This window comes from Crotalus tigris, unplaced genomic scaffold, assembly GCF_016545835.1.
Source record: "Crotalus tigris isolate CLP2741 ecotype Arizona unplaced genomic scaffold, ASM1654583v1 scf7180000017546.9332058, whole genome shotgun sequence".
NCBI classification, from domain to species: Eukaryota; Metazoa; Chordata; class Lepidosauria; order Squamata; family Viperidae; genus Crotalus; species Crotalus tigris.
The window spans coordinates 5,075,746-5,097,769 of NW_024096465.1; the positions used below are offsets into that span (position 1 = coordinate 5,075,746).

Consider the following 22,024-nt stretch of genomic DNA (forward strand, 5'->3'; position numbering starts at 1 on the left):
AGATAGACTTTATTAAATTCAGAACAGTAGGAAGTAATAATGATAATGATAATGATAATGATAATGATAATAATAATAATAATAATAATAATAATAAAAAGAACTGGAGAAGATAACAAAATACAAAGACCTACAAATAGAAATAGAAAGACTGTGGCAAAAGCAAGCAAGGGTAGTACCAATAGTAATAGGTTCCTTGGGTGCAATCCCAAAACAACTGGAGCACCACTTGAACACCATTGGCATTGACAAATTCGCTATTAATCAATTGCAAAAGGCGGCCTTACTAGGAAGTGCTTCTATCCTGCGATGATATCTGTAATACCATCAAACATCCACATCTGTCTATCCCAGGTCCTGGGTAAGGACTCGATAGGTAGACCAAATGCCAAATCCAGTCTGAACATCTGGCTGACTGTGCGATGATGCACAATAATAATAATAAAGTTGGAAGGGACCTTGGAGGTCATCAAGTCAACCCCGTGCTCAGGCATGTAACCCAATCCCATTTCGGACAAATGTCTCTCCAGTCTCTTCTTAAAAACTTCCAGTGTTAGAGCATTCACCGCTTCTGGAGGCAGGTTGTTCCACTGGTTAATTGTTCTAACTGTCAGCAAGTTTCTCCTTAGTTCTAAGTTGCTTCTCTCCTTGATTAGTTTCCATGGGCGACAGAAGCTAATGTGAAAAGTAGCCTGATAGAGATGAAAGCCCTTAGAGAAGGAGATATGAAAAGGAGTTGTAAAAAATCAGAATCATGCAGGCAATGGTTTTCTCTGTAACACTGTATGGAAGTGAAAGTTGGACTCTGAAGAAGCAAGATGGAAAGAGGATATATATCAACTATTCAATGACTATGGCAAAAATTAAATTTATATGAAATAGAGATTCGTGATTTACTTTGAAGCACATCTATGTTTTGATTATAGATATACTACTATGGTGTGATTCAACTGAAGTATTATCAGAACAAAGTATTCCTTCAAAGTTTGGACACAACCATAACAAACAAGAACAATTCAATTTTTATTTAGTACTTGAAAGGGAGGCTACCAAGATGTTGAGTCTTATAACAGCTGCAAGATTATTAGTGGGGCAATATTGGAAGAAAAACTCTCTGCCTGCTATGAAAGATGGATACTTAAGGTGTCTAATTTAGCAGAAATGGTGAAAATCTCCGCCTATTTAAAGGATCATTCACAAGAAAAATATATTATGGTTTGGAGAAGATGGATTGATTACATTCAAAAGAGATATGAAACTGAAAAGTATTATCTTACATATGAGTAGATTTTAGATAATTATTAATAGTTTTAATTATATTATTATTTGAGTTTATAATTTGTTAATATTTGTTTTGAAAAAGAGTTAAAGTATGTTATGGTTTTGATTGATAGTATAGTTGATTAATGTTAGTTAGATTATGTTTGTTTATTTGTTACCCTGTAATCAGCTCTGGGAAGTGGGGGAGGGGGGAGGGGGTGGGAGGGGTTTATATTATATTAAATTTGTAAAACGTTTAATAAAAAAAAAGAAAGGGAAACTACCAAGAAATATCAGGCATCTAGGTAAAGTAGGAATATTTTTAAAATATTCCAGAAGAGACAATGACAATGTTGCCAAGGAACTACATAGTTACGTCCATGATATTAACAGAACTGAATTGTGGAGAAGGAATCTTTAATTTTTATCTTCTCTGACAATAAGATATGTATTCCACTTTGCATTTATGAACTGTTTAAAGAATCTAGATCCCAATTTGAGCTTAATAGAAATACCAACTAGGAACTTTTGTAAACCTAAATGAATTCATATCTATACATTTAAATAGATTACTTCTCAAGATATTAAAAGTATTTACAGACAGTTTGGTTGAACCTATAGATTACATTAGTGAATTTCTACAAAATAAGTGATGTATCAGATTACAGGAGAAATACTGTCCTTAGCTTTAAAAAAGGAAGAAAAGGTACCATACTATAGAGCAGTGATTCTCAACCTTTCTAATGCCGTGACCCCATAATACAGTTCCCCATGTTGTGGTGACCCCCAAGTGGGTGTGGCCACCAATAAGAGGGAGTAGGACAGCTAGGGAAAAGGGAAAAAAATGGCGGACAGCATGGTTTGGTGACCCCCGTGAAATGGTCATTCGACCCCAAAAGGGGTCCCGACCCACAGGTTGAGAACCACTGCTATAGAGGCCAGTCACTCTGAATTAATAGCTTTTCAGATTCTAGAGCAGATTATAAAACAATCAGTTGATAAGCACCAATAGAGCATAATCCAAACGTTAGCAAGGACTTTTAAGCAGCAGTATCTTTACTAGATTTTTGTAATGTTGTTCAGTAGTTGGTCCTACAACTGGCTTTAAAATTGTACTTTAAATATGTTCAGTTTGTCATGGAACTGGAGTAATCTATTATGTAAAATGCTTTAAGTTTTGTCTTGGCCCCAAGACATTTTCATTCATATTTTGGAGGAGGAGATCAATTTAAAAAAACAAACAAATTATCAGCTCTGTTGATACACAAAATCGAATGGTGCAGATAACAGAAGCCAGTAATAATATTCAATGTTATATTGATAGAACAAATGGAAGAGAGACTGATGCAAAATTCTTATCTTATAAAAAAGAAATAAAATGCAAATATTTAGGATGAAGAATTTATGGACTGATAATAGCACATGTGAACCGGACCGTGGAATTATAGTTGATCACAAACTAAATATAGAGGTGTAGTGTTATTGCGGGGGGGGGGGAGTCAAATTCACTTTCAGGCTACATTAATAGAAATTTTGTTTCCAAATCACAGAAAGTAATATTTCCATTATATACTGCATTTGGTCAGATTTCCATCAGGCAAACTGCATTCATTTCTGGATACCATATTAAGAGAAAGCCTGAAAAGCTGAAACAGCTGCAAGAAAGAACAGGGAGAACTGAAAACTAAGAATTATGAATGAGAGAACTAATATATCTAGTTAATGAAAAAATGATTGAAGAGACCAGTACAACTCCTTAAGTACCTGAGTGGATCCCACACATCAGAAGTTTAAGAGTTGTTGCCTATTGTCCCAGTGTGCACAGAACAGAATAATGGCTTTAAATCACAGGAAGGCATCTAAGATTCTGTGACTGATGCAACTGATAATGATCTAATCATAAAAACAACTTCAGCTGGGAACACCAACAGTAGTTTGATCTGAATTTTAAATGAAGGACAAACTTTCTTCTTCCTCATCTGTAGACCGTGAAATTTTGAACAAGCAACTGTTGGGATGGGCACACTTCTGTTGCTGTCTCATTGCCATTGGCAATGCACCAGAGCTCCATAATGACAAGATGGGGCACGCAAGGTGAGGAGGATTTTAATTCATAGCAGGATAGGTGAGCTGTCTGTTCTGCTTTAGGTAAATATACTAATCTACCGCATGTTTTAGGGTGGGTTTTCTTTCTAGTGAAAATGGAATAGCAGTGCTAATTTAATGTATTTCCATTATGGCTGCATTGCTAAAGCTTTTTCTAAATTAATTAAGAAAGTATGAAAATTTTAATTATTGTGTTGTCAGGTTTTAATTCCTAAGAAAAGGTGGTTGAACTTGTATCTGTCTCAAAACCTTTCTCCTAATTTCCTATTATTATTTAAGTGCATTAGCTGCCCAAGTCCAGTCAACTCTATTACAGAGCAAAATGCACTTTGTAACTAGGCATTTAATCATATACTGAAGGCTAGCACTGAAATAAAAATGCTAGCACTAGAGCCCCCATGAGCTGGAAATAAATTTACACTATGACCAACTCTTTGTAACAAATAATAGTCATTGATTGTGCATCTATCTAAACAAGGTCCTCTTCTGTCTTGTATATTATTTATTAATATCTTGGAAAGAAAGAATAGAAAGCACTTTTTTCCAAAATGATGTAAATAACCATCTTGGAAGAAATTATGTGCACTTTAGAAACAACAGCTCTATAAACAGGGTAGAACAATAAAAAACCTAAGTATTCATTTTTTAAAAGCCAATAGATATACCAGTTTCAAATATCTTTATCACATTTTATTCCTACAGTTACAAACAGCTAGCTAATTGGATATTTAATGCTCTATGTATGCATGGAATCCTAAATGTACTGTCATTATTAATTTATTAACCATTCATAGTAATTATCCTTCTTGTAATGAATTCATTTAGTATTAATTTCAATGTCATACATACAGGTCTGCTGTAGATATTGCCATATAATTTAGCATTCATTATTCCAGTTTTAAAATGAAATATTAAATATTGTCAGAATGCTTACACTTCTAGCAGATTTTTATTAAGATGACTACTATTATTTATGAATGGTGGGAATTTAAATATTACACAAGTGTGGTCACCTGTTTCTCCTCTCCCTGCTTGATGGTACACTTGGCCTCTGTGCCATATATCTACTTGGCCTTGATCTAGCTAATCAATACCCAACTTCCTTATCCTGAAATATGTCATCATGTACCTTAGTCATTGGCAACTCATTATTCACATATAAAGATCACAAGATGATTAATTACAGATTAGTCATATTAATTGACAGATTAATTCTGTCAAAGAATATCTGTATTTAATTGCTATTCAACTATGTGCTCTTCCTTCAGATTCATAAATCTTCAAAATCTGCCCATCACAGATACATACTGACCATTTGATAATAATAATAATGAAGTTGGAAGGGACCTTGGAGGTCATCTAGTCCAACTCCCTGCTCACACAGGAAACCCTATACCATTTCAGACAAATGGCTGTCCAGTCTCTTCTTAAAAACTTCCAGTGTTGGAGCATTCACAGCTTCTGGAGGCAGGTTGTTCCACTGATTAATTCTTCTAACTGTCAGGAAATTTCTCCTTAGTTCTAGGTTGCTTCCCTCTTTGGTTAGTGTTCTATTCTGTGCGTTGGTAAGGCATTGAGATGAGGCAGGAGTAACAACAATTGCTTCTTTATTCAAGCTTCAATAGAACAACACAAAATGGCATGGATCCCTTTTATACTCTTTTGCATGGAACAGCATCAGCCAATAAATGCAATGTATTTTCCCGCTTTGCGCGTACGCAATAAGCTGGAGACAGCCTGTCTGGCCCAGGCAGCCATGTGGTCTGCCCGGATCTCCCTGTGGCTTCCTGTACCTGCTCTGTCAATCACAGGCCCAGGACATAACAGTTAGTTTGCAGCCATTGCTTCTTGTCCTGCTTTCAGGTGCTTTTAAGAAGAGGGAGTCAAGCTATTCTCTAAATCACCTGAAGGCAGGACAAGAAGCAATGGATGCAAACTAACCAAAGAGAAAAGCAGCCTAGAACTAAGGAGAAATTTCCTGACAGTTAGAACAATTACTCAGTAGAACAACCTGCCTCCAGAAGCTGTGAATAGAAGAAGCAACAAATAAGCATCCTAATCCTTGTTGAAGATTTCTTTAAAATGAAATAGTTGAATATGATTTGAGATGGAGCTCTCTGCAAATGTTGAAGATTATTTTTATAAGAGCGAGCTTGGTGTAGTGGTTGAGCACTGGCCTGGAAACTAGGAAACTGAGAGCTCTAGTCCTGCCTTAGTCATGAAAGCAGGATGGTTGATCTTGGACCAGTCACTTTCTCTCAGTCTAACCCACCTCATAGAGTTGTTGTGGGGAAAATAGGAAGAAAGAAGAGTTTTAGGGTTATTTACTATCTTGAGTTTCTTATAACATAATAAAGGTGGAATAAAAATTATAAAAAATACAGGACTGCATTGGGGAGTGTATCCAATCTGGTCAAGGTGAAATCCTGGCAAAATTTCAGAGTTAGAATGAAGGAGAGATAGGATGATGGCACAGGCCTATTTAACAAGAAACACAGACTGTGGTGTTGAATACTAGGCTTAGACTGATTTGGAAATCAATGCCCAGATATGCTGCTCAAGATCGCTCCTAGCACTTTCAAACTTCAATGGGCGGAGGCTGTTTGAAGAGAGCTAAAGACGAGTTTGCTATTAGCTCATGTTAGCCAGGTTAATTTAAAATGATCACTGAGAGCCACTGGAGCCAGATCCAAGGAGACAAAACATTAATTTTAACTAGTAATTAATGTAATAGTACCAGACTCTGACTTCTACATAAACCAAACCTATCTCTCTCTACCTGGCAGCATTGTTGATGAATCTTAGCACAGCAACCATAGCTCTTATAAATTTGGGCTGACCTTGGATAGGATATTAAAATTTATGCAAGTACAAAAATGAATACCACAAACAACAAAAGAAATGATCTTGCAAGCCTCAGAAATAAAATATGTTCTCTTTCAATGGAAAAATCTCAAGACAACTGAAGAGCGCCACTGAAAACTCTGACCCAAAAGGAGAAATGTGTACTCTAAGATAAGGAGGCCTCGAACTGCACTCCAGGGTATTTATAAGCACACATCTGCTCTATTGATGCCCTGTTAATTGGCCATTCATGCATCTTATAGTTAATTGTGCACAAAAATAAAACCACTAGTTATTTTTTTATCATTGTTCTTTAGATAAGAGAGAGCCAATGCCTTTTTCACTCCTGTTTGGGAGACAGACAAAATTGCTATGTCATCTGCATATAACAAAACTGCAATTGCAGAATCTGCTAACATTGAAGAGTAAGAGTCAAAGATGTGAGAGCCTGAATTATTAAATTATTAAATTAATATATAGATTGAAAAGTGAGGCATACTCTTGCCATCTCTCTCTCTCTGGGTGGTAACAGCTCCAGAAAGGAGAAAAATGGGTATAGGAATGGAACTGAAGTAAATAAGTCAGTAACTTTTATATCAATTTAACTTGACCATCACTACCTGTAGACAATTGGGTTTTGAGGCATGTTTGAATGTTTGATGTCATTTTAGCCTTCATAAGTTTTGGCTTCTGAATCCAGGGTACAAAATGATGTCAAAAAGTATTCATTTATTTGTTTGCTCTGAGGGTTACCATAATCTGGTACAACTGTACATTTCCATATGATAAATCCTGCTTTTATTACTTAGTAATATGTTCATCACAAAATGCAGGATTGATCACAATGTGTCCTTTTTATAACATTTACGAGAAATGCTCTATGACGTTTTCCCCAGATATATTTAAGATGTGAATTTTTGATTTATAAGATCTATTAGATCATTTCATCCACATATTCTTAGACTTACAGAAGTCTAGTAACCTAGGAATTCTTACATAGATACTTGCCTCATTACATGCTGTTTTCAGCTTTACTTCATCATTGCAGAGAAGCAAGGTGCCTGCTTCTAAGAGTCTCTTATGAATTGTATCTGTGGAGCTCATTCTCCCTGTCAGCATTCTTTAACCAAATTCCAGCATGCTATTAAAGTGCCACATAACATAGGATGGGAGACTCTGAGCTTTTTTAAAATATATACAGTATGTGTATATATAAAATCTTTAAATATATATGTGTATATATGTGCATATAGAAACTTATTTACACTTTCTATGTGAGAGCAATCTAACTCTAAAACTGCCTTTTTTATATCAGCTATTCAAGTTTTTTAATTGAATGTGAGGGGGGGGGGAAACTTTCCAAATGTATTTTTCTTCTACCAGCAGGTTTTTACTGTATATGTAACCCAGCATATACTCTTTTTATCTTTGACATTCTATCTGAGGAAAACTGAAAACTATTTTCCTTGGAAATATGCAATGTTATTGGCACCTCAAAAACCTCAGCTACAATTTTACAGCTTATGATCTTACCCTTACGTTTCAACATGTACATTCGATTCAACACTTCATTTTCCTATGAAGTTGGAGCATTACAACAACCACAGTTAATCTATGTAGGTTTTACTGTTATATAATCCTGGTCATAGAACTGTGTGTGTGTGTGTGTGTGTGTGAATTTTCCTCCCACCTCACAAAAGAATCAAAATAAATTGGCTCAAAGTTGCTTCAAGGAATGGGATGGGATGGGAAGCGAAATCATCTGTACACAATTGTTGTCATAAACAATAATATAAATAACATATCATGCTTTACTGGGATGAACAATCTTTTTTTATTACCAAGAGTTACATTCTTGTTGGATTCATGTATGACATACTCTACTTTCTCTAATTCTGGTATCTCCTTCTCCTTAGAGGTACCTCCACATACATAGGACATTTACTACTTATACATCTCTTGACAATATTGTAGGGCAAAGCTTAGCGGGGAGTTTTTACAGTTCTTTGAGGATATATATAGCTATGATACCAGGCTAGCAACTGGGAGACTGTAGTTCTAATTCCTGCCTTCAGCATGAAAACCGGATGGGTAACTTTGGTCCAGCCACTCCCTCTCTCAGCCCAACTCACCCCACAGGACTGCTATTTCAGAGAAAATAGAAGGAGGAAGAAATATTAGGTATAAATAATTCCTTGAGTTGTTTACAAAAATAATATCGGTGGGACTGAAAAAAATTGAAATCTAATCTATTGTATTCCCACTAAAAAGGGAATGCATTATGAAAAAGTAGAGAACTAATTTCCATTTGTACCTGCAAAATGAGAAAAAAAATAATTTTGAAATAAATATAATGTATCTCACTGCAATAGGAAAGAATATAGCCAAGTTATTCTGCTTTTCACCCAGGTACTAACTTCTTTTCATTATTTAAGCAGAACTCAAATGGAGGCCTATTTCCAACAGAGTAGGATAGATCCCAGATAGATCTAATTGAATGAATAGGGAGCTTGCATGCTGCTCTTGAGAACAAAAATCACTTTCAAAATGTAAACAATAAACATAAATCCATATTTAATTATCATTTAAAATTACATGCATTAGGAGCAGAAAGTAGCAGGTGGTTCAAGCCCAGATGCCTGTTTTTCTTGAAAGAAACAAAATATTTTTCGATACAGTGAGTACAGTGCTTGCAGAAGAAGTAGCACTCATTATTAGTCACAAAGTTCTGAACTCTTCTCAGTGGTGTTACCATTTCAGTCACAGCAAATAGTCTGCCAGGGCCATCTGTTGCTCTGTTGAAATCTTTGAATAAGAGAGAGAAAGAGGAGGAGATGGTTGATAAATCAGAGCTCTCCTGAAACATTTATATGCATAAATATTACATCTGAACTGGCTCCATGTGATGGAAAAGAACAAGGGGTTCTTTTCATACAGTGGGTGTCAGGAACGAGCCAGCAGAATACTCCTATCTCCAGGGCAATAGGGCATCTTGAGTCTGAACTATATTGATAACCATTATACAGTAACGAAGGAAATCCTGGTGGATGTTATGACTGGAAAAAATAAAGCTAAAAACTGTTTTACTGTAATCCAGGAAGGTGATTGGTCTAGATCTATACTGTGTGAATTGCAGGGTTCTTTAGACATGAATCTTTACCACATTTTCTGAAGATTACAAGGAGTAAAGCTCATATTTTGATGATGTTTGCAAAGTATGAATTCCATCATGAAGCCAGAAATGTGTTATATTTGGATATGAGAAACAAGAATCCAAAGCCCAACCAAGCATTAAATTAACTACGTAGCAATAATTAATGTTATTTATTTGTATTTTATTATTAAAACTTAGGGACCCCCATCTCACTCCCAGAGTGACTCTAACACACTTTGCAAGATTGTTTTAATGATAAACATGTGAGAATTCTAAAATAATCTGTACATTTGCAACAAATAAGTATTTTAGATATTTTTCATTATCATTTATGTGGTTTCGATCCTAACTCCAAACTCAGCTTCCATTAGTAATTTACAGTAATTTAAAATCATCAGTAGTATTAAAACACATACAAAGTAAATTTGACTTAAAATAATGATAAATAGTGTTTCAGTAAAAGAATTAGAATAAAAACACTGAGAACTATTAGGATTTAAGAGCATGAGAAAATAGAAGTCTCTCATCTGGTCCTGAATATGCCACTTTTGAGGTAAGATTCTATGGCCAGGACATTACTACCAACAAGATACTATCTCTAGTAGCTATCCACCATGCCTCAAAAGCCAGGGATATTCAGAGAAAATTATCTTAAATTCTAGCTCTCAACAATTACAGAGGATAAAATGTTTGGATAGAACGTTAAAGGTTATCAATTCAAAAGCCCTTAAAGCCACCTGTATCTCCACCAGTATTGAATCCAAAAATATCACTCACATATCTTTGATCTTCTGAATGAATCATCTTCCAAAACATATTAAATATACTCAGTTGGATACATGGACTACCCATCATGCATTTTGCTTACTTCGTTTTACTAAGCTTTATTTTGCCAATTACATGTCTATTGCTAATACAGACTATCAATTGCTACACTTGATTGGATAAAATGAAACAATCAGGAGTTCATCTGATGATTGGTGGAATAACAACATAGTGGCTTCATGGTGATGTCAATAGCATGGGAAACTAAATAAGAGTCATACAGAATCTCATAGCATTCTCACTAAGGAGCACAGTGATAATCTCCTTTGCTCACACTGGTTTTCTTTAAAACCACATTTAACTAATATTACTCAGAATCATTAAAAGATAGAAATCCTCTACCATGAACTTGTATTTATAAAATCCAACTATAAATATATTCTAATGCAGCAGTATTGAAATCTTCTAGTAATTTATTCCTGAAGTTCTTGAATACATACTACATTAAATTCTTAATGCATCCTTAAATTCATTTATCGAATTTGTACATTTCCATTCCACTAAAAATCCACAATAAGAAGAAAAACATATATAAATAGATAAATAGGCACTTGTCCCATGAAGGCAATTGTCCCATGAAGTCACCAAAAGACAAAATTGACTTAAAAGAACAAAATAAATAAATACCTAGAAATGGATATATAGAGCTTGATTATGATATTGAATGGTAAATTTTTTCCTTACCAACTGGAGCCCTAGTGAGATTAATGCTACAAAACTCTGGTTGGAGTGAAAAATGAACAACTGTTTTCATATCTTCTAAGAGCTGGTGTCAGGCCATGGATCATGCTTGCGGAAATGCTGCAGTGGCACATTTCTTGGTCTTTAAGATGAAACAAGACAAAGTTAATATAATCACCACTCAATTGATATCCTGCCTTTATTTTGTAGAGTTCAAGCTCCTGCCCACTATTTTTTCCACCACTACCACAACTCTCTGAGGTGGCTGGGCTGAGAGAAAATGATAGGCCCAAAGTCGCCCAACTGGTTTCAAGCCTAGAACATATGGATATGGAGCGACTCAATGTATGATGTGTTTAATGGTTGTGTGTGCCCCTGCATTTATGCCTGACAATTGGAAGAATGGTGTTATTGTTCCTCTACACAAACGGAAAAATACAACAGTGAGTGGGGGATTCATTTGTTCAGTGTGTCTGGGAAGATGTTTGCAGAATTCTGATTGAAAGATGACCATTTGATGTATGAATATGAGAAACTAAGATTATTGTACACTTGTTGATTTAGCGAAGTCTAATATAAAGTCAGTATACTTGAATTAGGGGACTATTTTATTCTTGCCCAAATGTAACGTTGAAATTAATGCCCTAAGAGGATAGGTGATGTTTTCTTGAATGTTTAATATATTTATAGATAAATGTGAAAAAATTGTTATGATAAGATTATAGGTTGGAAATGACAACGTATGTGTATTTTCATATGCATTTGATGCTACGTTGTTGGCCCAGTAAATGTTAGATTGTATGACTGAAGTGAGAAGTATGGATTTTAAAAGTAATGTATGAAAAATCATGATTGCTGTGTTTGGCAGGAAAAATGAAATGACCAATTATAAATTATACAGAAATGGCAAAAAACAAAGGAAGTGAACAAATGTATGTATCCTGGTAGAATGTAGGCCAAAACTGTAAAATGAAGAAGTTTTGAGATGTGCAAACACAGATGTAAAGATAGTGGTTAATATGTGATCTGTTACAAGGAATGAATGTTTGTGAAAACAAATGACTTTGCTTATTTTGTAATGTGAAAGTGAGAGTTAAGTATGCCAGAAAAAAACTGAAAAGGTAAATTGAATGCAATGAAAACAGGGAATTAATATAGCTATGATTTAAAACAAGAAGGGTAGAATAAAAAATAAATGGGTGCTGAATAAATACGGACTTGGTACAAAAATTAACTGGCAGATAGACAAGACCTATGTTAAATTGGTTTGGTCATACATGGAGAAAGAAAAAGGAAATAATTGTAAAACACATATAATAGAAAGACAAATGTGTTGAGAGGAAGGGGAGGTCTAAGAAAGCTATAGTCCAGTAGAGATAAGCATTAGAGTAATATATGGAAGTAGGAGAAACAAGGATGTTGATAAGGATAGAAATATAAGAAGAGATAAAGGATTTGCTGTGGGTATAAATTAGGTTCAGTTTTTCTCTCTTACTGCAGTCTACATTTCTTTAACTTACTATTTCTTACTCCTATTTTGTCTTTTCTGTAATGTTGCTTAATCCCACAAGAAATATTTTAGCTGTAAGACGAGTTGTGGCATTATCTACTTATGTATGAGGAAGAGAAAACACATCTCCTTATAAAATGTATGCATTTGAAAGATGAGATGATTTAATGTCTATATTTTAAAACATAAAAACCATTTTTTCTAGCATTTGAGCTATTATTCTTTCAATAAGAAAACCATCCATTGCATATGAAGAGATGAGTTGGTATCTCTTATAGAGAAAATTATGACATTCAATGTATATTTAAAGAAATTCTCCCCTTTATTAATGTTGCTTCCCACTGTGAAAGAAAATAGAGAGGATAAAAATGTATGCAACAGTACCCATAGCTACCAGCCACCATACTGGTAGTTCTTGACTTAAAATCACAAATGAGCCCCAATTTTCTGTTGCTACACAAGACAATTGTTAACTGAATTTTGTCGCATTTTTTAAACTTCCTTGCCACAGTTATTAAGTGAATCACTGCAGTTGTTAAGGTAGTAATATGGTTATTAAGTAAATCTGGCTTCCCCATTGACTTTGCTTGTCAGAAGGTTGCAAAAGGTGATCACACCATCCCAGGACAGTACAACCGTCATAAATACATGCCAGTTGCCAAGTATTCAAATTTTGATCTTGTGACCATGGAGATGGTGTAATGGTCGTAAGTGTGAAAAATGGTCATAAGTCACTTTTTTCAGGGCTGTGTGTAATTTTGAACAGTCACTAAATCAATGGGTGTAAATTGAGGATTACCTATATTCCCAATTATTCTGATTAATAAAACCTTGTTCTGTTTTAAATGTCTCCAGTAGATGGTGCTGATGGCTACAAACTCAACTAGCTACCTGAAAGTGCATTTAGGCAACACAATCCCATGATATTTTGATTCATAAAAATCAAAAGGCAGGCCTACAGGATGAATATAAAAACAGGAAAATGAATTGGCTGCTCCATTTTTTCACATAAATACACAAAAAGGCATAAGAAATTTGGGGACTCAGATCCAAGATTTCTCAGGAAGGCTACTTGTGTAGCCTTTACCTGATTTTTAGCGATTTTTCCCACATTTTTAATTGTGAAATTTAAATTTAAATTCAAATTGGTACATTTAAAAAGTTTTTTAATGTACCAAAGGTGCTTTTTCAAAAGGCAACTGGACTTTCTTTGTTTTTCCTTGAAGATTTTTCACTTCTCATCAAGAAGCTTCTTCAGTTCTGAACTGAAGAAGTTTCTTGGATGAGAAGTGGAACATCATCAAGGAAAAACAAAGAAAATCCAATTGCCTTTTGAAAAAGCACCTTTGATACAATCATGACCTGGATGACTGAGAATCTCCATTGACATTTTCTAAATGTAATGTACAAACATTAGAGTAATATTTGTCAAAGTCTGTACATGAAGTAAAATGGAGACAATAGGGAATAAACATGTTCTTAGGTATTAGATCAAAAATTAGATTAAACTACAGGGAAGTTAAAACAAGCTATTTAGTCAATAGGAAACTACTTAGAAAAACCCAAATATTTAGCAGAAAAATATTAATGACCAATAGCAAATAAAGTTATTATTTAACAAATTCTGATTTGGTAAAATGCATCTTAGTGGCTTTATGGGATTAATAATTTTCCCTACCTACATCTCTACTGTATTAATATTATTGCTCTGTTATGAGAACAAACAATGTAACAGGACATTTATAAAGGTCAGGATGTCTCCTGCAATTAGATAGAAATAAATATGTTAGCCACCTAACATATTTGTTTGAATATAAAGGTAGGATATAAATGAAATTAAATAAATTATTGGCTTCATGGCTTGTTTACTCAGAAATAAATGCCACTTATGTTAATGGAGCTTAGTTCCAATTATGGGCCGCAGTCCGAATTTTCTTCAACCTGTATGAAACCTGATTGCCTGGATTCCTGTTAGATTGTTTTTCTAGTAATCCAGCATAAAAAATAAAGCAAAACATGTTGTGGAACTCTTTGTGCTATATCTCCCTCCAGTTTAAGGGGAAAGGACAACAAAAAGCCTTCTTCCCTCCACACACAGGGTCACACACTCACTAACTCTCTCACACACGCTTGCACGCACACATACACTGGGTCTCCTGTCTGTGTGCCACTCCCCTATTGTTTTCACTATAACTGATTCTGGCAACAGCTCTTTAGCACTTTGGAAGGGGCTTCATTAGCACTGGGCCATTGGCCAAAAGGAATCCTGAAAAAAAAAATCATCACATGGCTTCTCTTATTCTTTGGATAAATGACAGCTTTGGCTAAAGAACAACAACATGAAGGAACACTATACAAGCCTAGAAGGAACAGGGTAGCATCATGTGAACAGAGAGGCCAACTTGAAGTTCTGCAGAAAATGTGGGGACTCCCTGAATTCCAAGCCAAAATTCCATGTCCAAAAGGCCCCGCTGGAGAAGATCGCAATTCAGATATGGCTACCTGAACAGAGATGAGAGGTGGGTTTTCAAAATGGAGGGTTTAAATTTAAAAAGAGAAGTTAACCCTAGCTGAAAGCATGTTCACAGCCTATGATGGCTGGTACTGTATGGAAAACATTGGAATTAGGAATGACCACACTTGTGCTCCTGCCAGTCTTAGATTTAGTCTTCTAAATATTTATATAACAAGGTGCTAACGTTGCTATCTGTTACAGTCCTAGAAACTTTTAATTTTGTTTAGAGATGAAGAGATCATAATCTAAAGCAGGGGTCTTCAAACTTGGCCCTTTTGTGACTTGTGGACTTCAACTCCCAGAATTCTTCAGCCAGGTGCCTAGCTGAGAAATTCTGGCAGTTGAAGTCCACAAGTCATAAAAGGGCCAAGTTTGAAGACCTCTGCTCTAAAGGTATAAAAAATGCAAAGATTGGGGAATTCCCCACCACTAGTTTTATTTCAGCATATTAAACTTATTGGGACGGTTACTTATGGTTTTGCTTTAACTCAGATCTGTCTTATCTTAAAATGATTTTGCAGGTCTGAAATATGTAAGAAGGCTACCAAAAAAAGCATTTAAGCCATTAAAAAAAACTCCATTAGGAAATTTAAACCTTTAAAATTACCATTAATTTTCTAAATAGTAACTTTGCATTAATAATAAAGAATAAAGGAAATCACAGTTTTAAAAAAAAGAAACAGTCAAAGTTGTCAGTAGAAAATTCAGGATTGGATAAACAAAGTGAAATGTAATGGAAACTAGAAGAATATTGTAGCAAGAGGGAAGGAGGGGGGGGGGGAATACATGCTCCAGCCAGCACCATGTCATGTTTCCCTTGTGAGTGTGTGTGCAAAAGGAGGGAGCAGCAAATCCCTTGCTCTAAGTACTTCTGAATCTGGCAGGGAGGGGGAAACTCCAGGAGCATCAGGGAAATGAGGTATGAGCTTCAGCTCTAAGAAGACACCCACCTGCTTTGAGCTTTGGAGGAAAAGCAGTGAAACCACCTTTATAGCATTTTTCACAGAGTAGGAACTTATCTGAAAATTTAATCGGCCCACTTCCCAAGCATACTCCAGCTTCCCCACATACACAAATATACTCACATGCACACATGCGGGCATGCACACAAACCAAATCTATAGCTCAAAGGGATCCAGGAGGCTTTTACTGCTCTCAGAAGAAAGGGCCTTAAGTTCTCTTAGACTGGGAATTACTGTTAAATACTCCTTGAACAATTTTCTTACTGGGCTTGGAGAAACACTTTAAGGGAGTGAGCGTCACTCCGGTTAAAGAAAACTCTGTTCAGAGAAGTTCCTAATCTAAACTTTCAGTGTAAGAAACCTAGAAAAGATATTTTTTCAGAGACACTATAAGGTTTAAACTTAAAACATAGCTTGCAAAGAAGCAGTTTATAGTAAATTTATGCAGACATTTCTAAAAATTGAAATTTCTGTATCCTTTTTTAGTTTCTATAAACTGGAACTTCTTAAACATTTTTTTACAAATGCTAAATCTACAAGCAAGTTTGTTTATCAAGGGCTAATATATTCTTATTGTTGTGGTTAATGTAAAGTAATTAAAACTATTACTAGATGAGAGCCCTGTTCCCTTGAGCCTTTGTCATATTTCCACATAGAAAAATATTTTTTCAAAAAGAAAAAAAACTGAGAGAGTTGTAGCTCTTTGAAACTGGGGATTTCTGTGAAAGCAAACATTTTTTTCCCTTCATCAGGACAAAATCTGAATGCATTTGTAACCAAAAGAAAAACATTCTGGATTTCTGATAAATTCAAGCTGCATTAGACATGCCTGCAAGGACTGAGATGCAGAGAAAGGACATTTATAGGGAGGGAAAAAAACTTTCCTGCCTTTTATCTTCTGATATAAAGAGAGGACCAGATACTGGTTATTCTTTTTCCCCTACTGCACTGACTGTAGAGATTGTTCTTTGTTTAGAAGTTCCTTTTTTTCTGGGAATGGAGAGAATCTTATAGTTCTTAATTCCCATTCAGTCCTGTGCTTGCCAGCAGAACATGCAGCATTAATCAGCCAGAATCTTGGTTTCATATAGGGTGCCCCATTTTTGTTCTCCAGAATTAGTGGGTTCTTTGTGTTACATTTAGGAGAGTCCAGGGTGAAGACTATGAATAAAGCAATGTTGCACATGGGAATCCATTCACATGGTACTGCATGTAGCCATTGATTTATTTAACTTCCTGACTCACAACCATTTGGGGAACTGCTTTTAAAAGGTATTGGGAAGGGAGGATGGTTGACTGCCACATGTCACTCTATCAGACATTTGCAGAAATATCTCCAAGAAATAGAGAAGCTCTGACCAAGCAGCATTGCACTTAATCACTTATTGTACGTATTTTTATTTTTTGAACCATGAAATTGCACACTTGAAAATCAGGGATTTGTAGTGGACATTCAGTACTCTACTCAAACAAGTACAAATGGAACTAGGTTATTGCAAATGAAATCCATAAGTTGCTTATCTCTGGACACTACATAAGTGTGCAACTTAATAAGTGTTTCTGTTTATCATCACAGTGATCCAAACAAACTTACAAATCCCCATTTCATCCACATCTGTAATAGGCGGACAAGAAGCCTGATGCGTAAAGTAAAATTATCATGCTATCAAGACCATTCTAATCACTGCAAACCCTAACAAAAGGAGTAAATGCCCGTATGCTGGCATCTAGGATTAGAGCAACACCTGAAAGCTCCCTAACTGGGTGTCATCCAATTTAATATATAGAGCAGAGTCTTAAACATTCACTACATAGAAATCCATTATATTGAATGCTCTAAAAATAAAAATCAGGAGAGAAACTGAACATTTCTTCTTAGAAATCTATGTACTCCAAACCACAGGCATGCCATATTGAAATTTTATTCCCAGTCACCTGGAAAAAAAACCCCACTGAACTTTGCAGTCATGCATAAGGTTTTATTATAAAGATACTGAAATTTGGGCAAATCAAAACCACAAAATACTGTCAATAAACAGATCTGCATGAGTTATTTTTCAAGGGGCAAAAAAAAAATTATGAGAAAGCTGCATGTAGATCTGAGCTGTTTTCCACAAAACCAGAAAGTTATTATCAGTTTGAAATTTGTTACATTTACATATTAAGAATGTTGAACATCTTTTTTTAAAAAAAGAAAAAAAAAAGATGAGCAGGCAGAGTACAACAGTCCCATTCTGTGAGGTTGAGCTGTGAAGAATAATCAAGCAGTACAGACTTCTAGATCTCCCTTCATATCCAACCAATTAAATTGTCATCAAAATGGAGCATCCAGTGATATGAAATAGGAGTCTCGGCTAATGCAATCTGAAGTTGTAGACTGCCTCCTGGGACAGGGCCAGATGCCTGATGGGTCTTAAAGCAAAAAGGATTGGCCGCCTTTCCCCCTACATTGTGTCACTAGTGTATTTATTCTCTGACCCCCCCCCCCCCAATGTGCCATCAGGAAGGCTTATGTTTGGCAGTGGACTAAGATCCTATCTTTAAGCTGAAAAAGAGTTCAGTGCTTTGCAGAAATAATGCTTTACAGACACACCAAACAGCCCTCCTTTCTCCAGATGGAGCTGCACCAGGGTCCCTTCCAGCCATTGATTCACCTTCTGTTTTAACTTGTCACTGTCTTTTTTTAATATTTTTTCCACTTCCTTATGACCTGCTTGCCTTGCATTTTGGAGAGTTTTTAAGAACTCTGAAATTCTCAGAGTTCCACTTGAATAACACCCACAGAAAGATGCCACACATTGTCAGAAGACACACACACACACACACACACACACACCCACACACACACTCCACAATGCATAACAGATTGCAAACTGAGGGAGGCAAGAATGATGAATGTAACCAAACATTGGAGATTCCCCCTCTGTGTCTGCACTGCATACTCCTCCACCAAAAGTGTTAAAGAAAGAAAAGGGTTTGGCACATAGACTAATCGCTAAAGAAGGAGGTTTGACAGAAGCCTGGAAAAAGAAAAACAGTGATAATAGCAAGTAGCTAGCATTGCAGAACTACATCTTTTAATTCTCCTGTAATGGCATCAGATTATTTTTGCTAATGAGTAAGGGTTAAGACCCAGGCTTTGACCTTGATGGTCTTAGGGAACATCTTTCTGATAGGTGAGTTGAGTCACATAAATGGTTGAGTTCAACCTGCTAATGTTTAATAGTTTTAATATATAGGAGGAAAGAATTAAGTACACTTATGAGACCTTGAGTTGGCCAAAGACTTTCCTGGTAAAATAACAATGCACAGGTGTCAATCACTTTTTCTATTAAGAAACAAGTGATTCTCAGTCCATTACAATCTAACACCGGAGAACAAGAAGTAGGGTTTGAAGCTGGGAACAGCTATACAAAATTCTAGAATTTTCAGTATTTAGTTTTCTTTGTCATTAGAGGCATTTTTACTATCTGAAATAAAAGTATCTTATCAGAATTGTGTCCTTGAATTTCTGCCTGTGAGCCTTCTCAATGAAGGCCAGCCTGGGCAAATCTGACAAAATCCTTTGTTTTGGACACTGATTTTGAACCAGTCTATTTCTTAAAATCAAAATTGTGGGTTTTTATTTATTTGTTCATGTATTTGTTAAATTTGTTTGCTGCCCAACTCACCTTGAGGCTACTCTTTTGCTCTTTTAAGGTTTGCCTGACAACGATCACAAAGCTTGGCTGAAAGGCTGGGTCCAGTAGTAGAAGAAGTAAAAATGACTGCACTTGCTTTGAATCATAAAAGTGGATCTGCCTGCAAAGAAATATATTGAGCCTTTACCAGATTGTTGCTTGTTACAAATGAGTGAGGGACACTAGTTTCAACTGCTATATGAGTATATATCTGGTAAAAAAAAGAAAAAAAAGTTTAATTATCAACAGAGGCTTATCAGCATGTGTTCAAGAAAGTATAGTGTGTCTTCTGAAATTGAATGTAGTGTTGGTAGACAAGCCCTAGCTGTAGTGCACAGAGCACGGTAGTATCAATTTCTGAAGTATATTGACCTACCTTGATCAGTGATGCTCAAGAAACATGAACATATGCAGAGTATCGCAAAATGGCTGTCTCTTCTATACGCACGGATACCTTCCAAGATCAGAGTTCTTCATACAACAAAGTCAACTAAGTAAAGAAGCTATCTGACTATCTACACAAGAGACATGAAAACATTTATATAGATTGGAATCTAATAACATAACTTAAAAAGCACAAGTCAGAGAGAAAGGATGGAGAAATAATATTACAAATTACACAGTTCCATTGTTTCTTGAACCTTATGCTATACATACCGGAATGAGTAAAATAGATAAAATAGATGGATGGGTGAGTAAATAAATGGAGAAGTTTCTCTCCCATGAAATTTGCAATCTAAACTTCAGATATTGATGGAGAAGAAGGTAATGAGCTGAGGGATATAAAAAGCAAGTTTTATATACCTGAACTGAAATATCAGTTTCTGGAATGAACATATAGTTATCACTACCTCCCAATATTAAAAGAATTGTGTGATCAGTTTTAAAAGCAAATCCTGAAGAAGAATGTCTAGTAAAATCTTGTATGTGTGAAGCTAAATTGAAATTGTGTGACAAAATTGTCAAAAAGAAATCCAATAAAACAGTAAATATATTTTAATCTTGTAGCAGTTTCAAACTTATTTCAAATACCAAAAAAATACATATCCTATACCTAATATATACGTCAACTATGATTTAGTGAAATTAATGAAAATTAAATTGAGTTTCATATCATGTAAAAACTTTGACTGAAATGGAATCTGTACGAAATCTTTTATATGTGAATATTCTTCCATCCAGTTATAACCAGCAGTATGATTCAGAAAAAAAATCCTACAGTTTTTCTACTGGTTATCATTCAACAGAAAACTTGCTTTTGAATTTTATTTCAAATGAGGAGAGAAATTCAGTAAAATGCCTAGGTCACCAAGGGATGTCTGTAAATCTCCAGCAACAATTAGCAGCCTTCCATACTAAGGATGTTTCAGTCAAATTCCAAAGGCAGGTATAAAGAGGAAACATCTCCCATTGGGATTTTTCAATTATGGAAACCATGCAGCCAGGGAAGCTTCAGAGTAATGGAGAGATATAGAAAAATGCTTCTACACCATCACTTTCCCTATAACATAAACTCAAAAGTAGTTCCAAAAGAAGATGGAAAGAAATCCAAAACATCCTGAGAATAAATAAGAAAAACAAAAATGGGCAAAGAATACATTCAAGTAATGCAAGGCAGATTATTCACAATATCCCACTGCACCTTTTTTATTTTTGGTCTGGATAGATTTCCCAGAGAGATCTAAGTTAATATCCACAGCCAGCCATGAAATCACTGTATAATCTTGAGCTCTCAAATGAATCTCCTATACAAGATTATTGTAAGGACAAGGAAAGGGAAGGGCACGTGCTGCCCTGATAGCCAATTAGTTAAGGAGCTAAATTACATATTGTAACTGATGCACACTTAGAAGAGATAGAAAAGCTCCTGGGATCTTCATGTCCTTCTGCTATGATTTTTATTCATATTTCATTCAATCAGTTGTGAGACAAGAATAAGGTTACTCTAGCACAAAGATGCCTTAGACAAGCTGTATGGAAAAATAAAATATGCCACAAGGAACATTACCTGAAAATCATGAATCCAATTCAAAGAGCTACCTCTGCCTAGTCCAGATTTCTCTGCTTGGGTCATCCAAATCTTTGGACTAGCTGTATAATTCTCAACCAGCCTAGCAAAGGTATATATACTGCTCAAAAAAATAAAGGGAACACAAACATATAGGATCCTATACGTTTGTGTTCCCTTTATTTTTTTGAGCAGTATATATTACTGTTATGCTCTCAAATATAAACGATATTGCGGTGGAAATGAGGGCATAGCAGATTCCCATTGATGTACATGATGTACAGATGTAAAGAGGCAATCAGGTATGAAATTTTCTGCTAAGAATTTTAGAAATAATCAAAGCAGAATTACTCATACACTGGATAAGAAATTTCTGGGTAGCAATTTGGTTATTTTGCCTAATCCAATATTGTATACTACAAAGTCTTCACAGTTGCAGTCAGTTCTTCCCATCACCTGATATCTGATATGTTTGAAGT

General features: G+C 35.4%; 1 long non-coding RNA gene across 1 annotated transcript; it reads left to right on the top strand.

Moving 5' to 3' along the window:
- Nucleotides 1-3,243: 3,243 nt before the first annotated feature.
- LOC120304796 lies at nt 3,244-20,496 on the top strand. Its single transcript, XR_005555834.1, has 3 exons — nt 3,244-3,354; nt 14,699-14,899; nt 19,557-20,496. It is a non-coding gene; the product is annotated as an uncharacterized LOC120304796 (long non-coding RNA).
- The last annotated feature ends 1,528 nt before the right edge of the window (nt 20,497-22,024 follow it).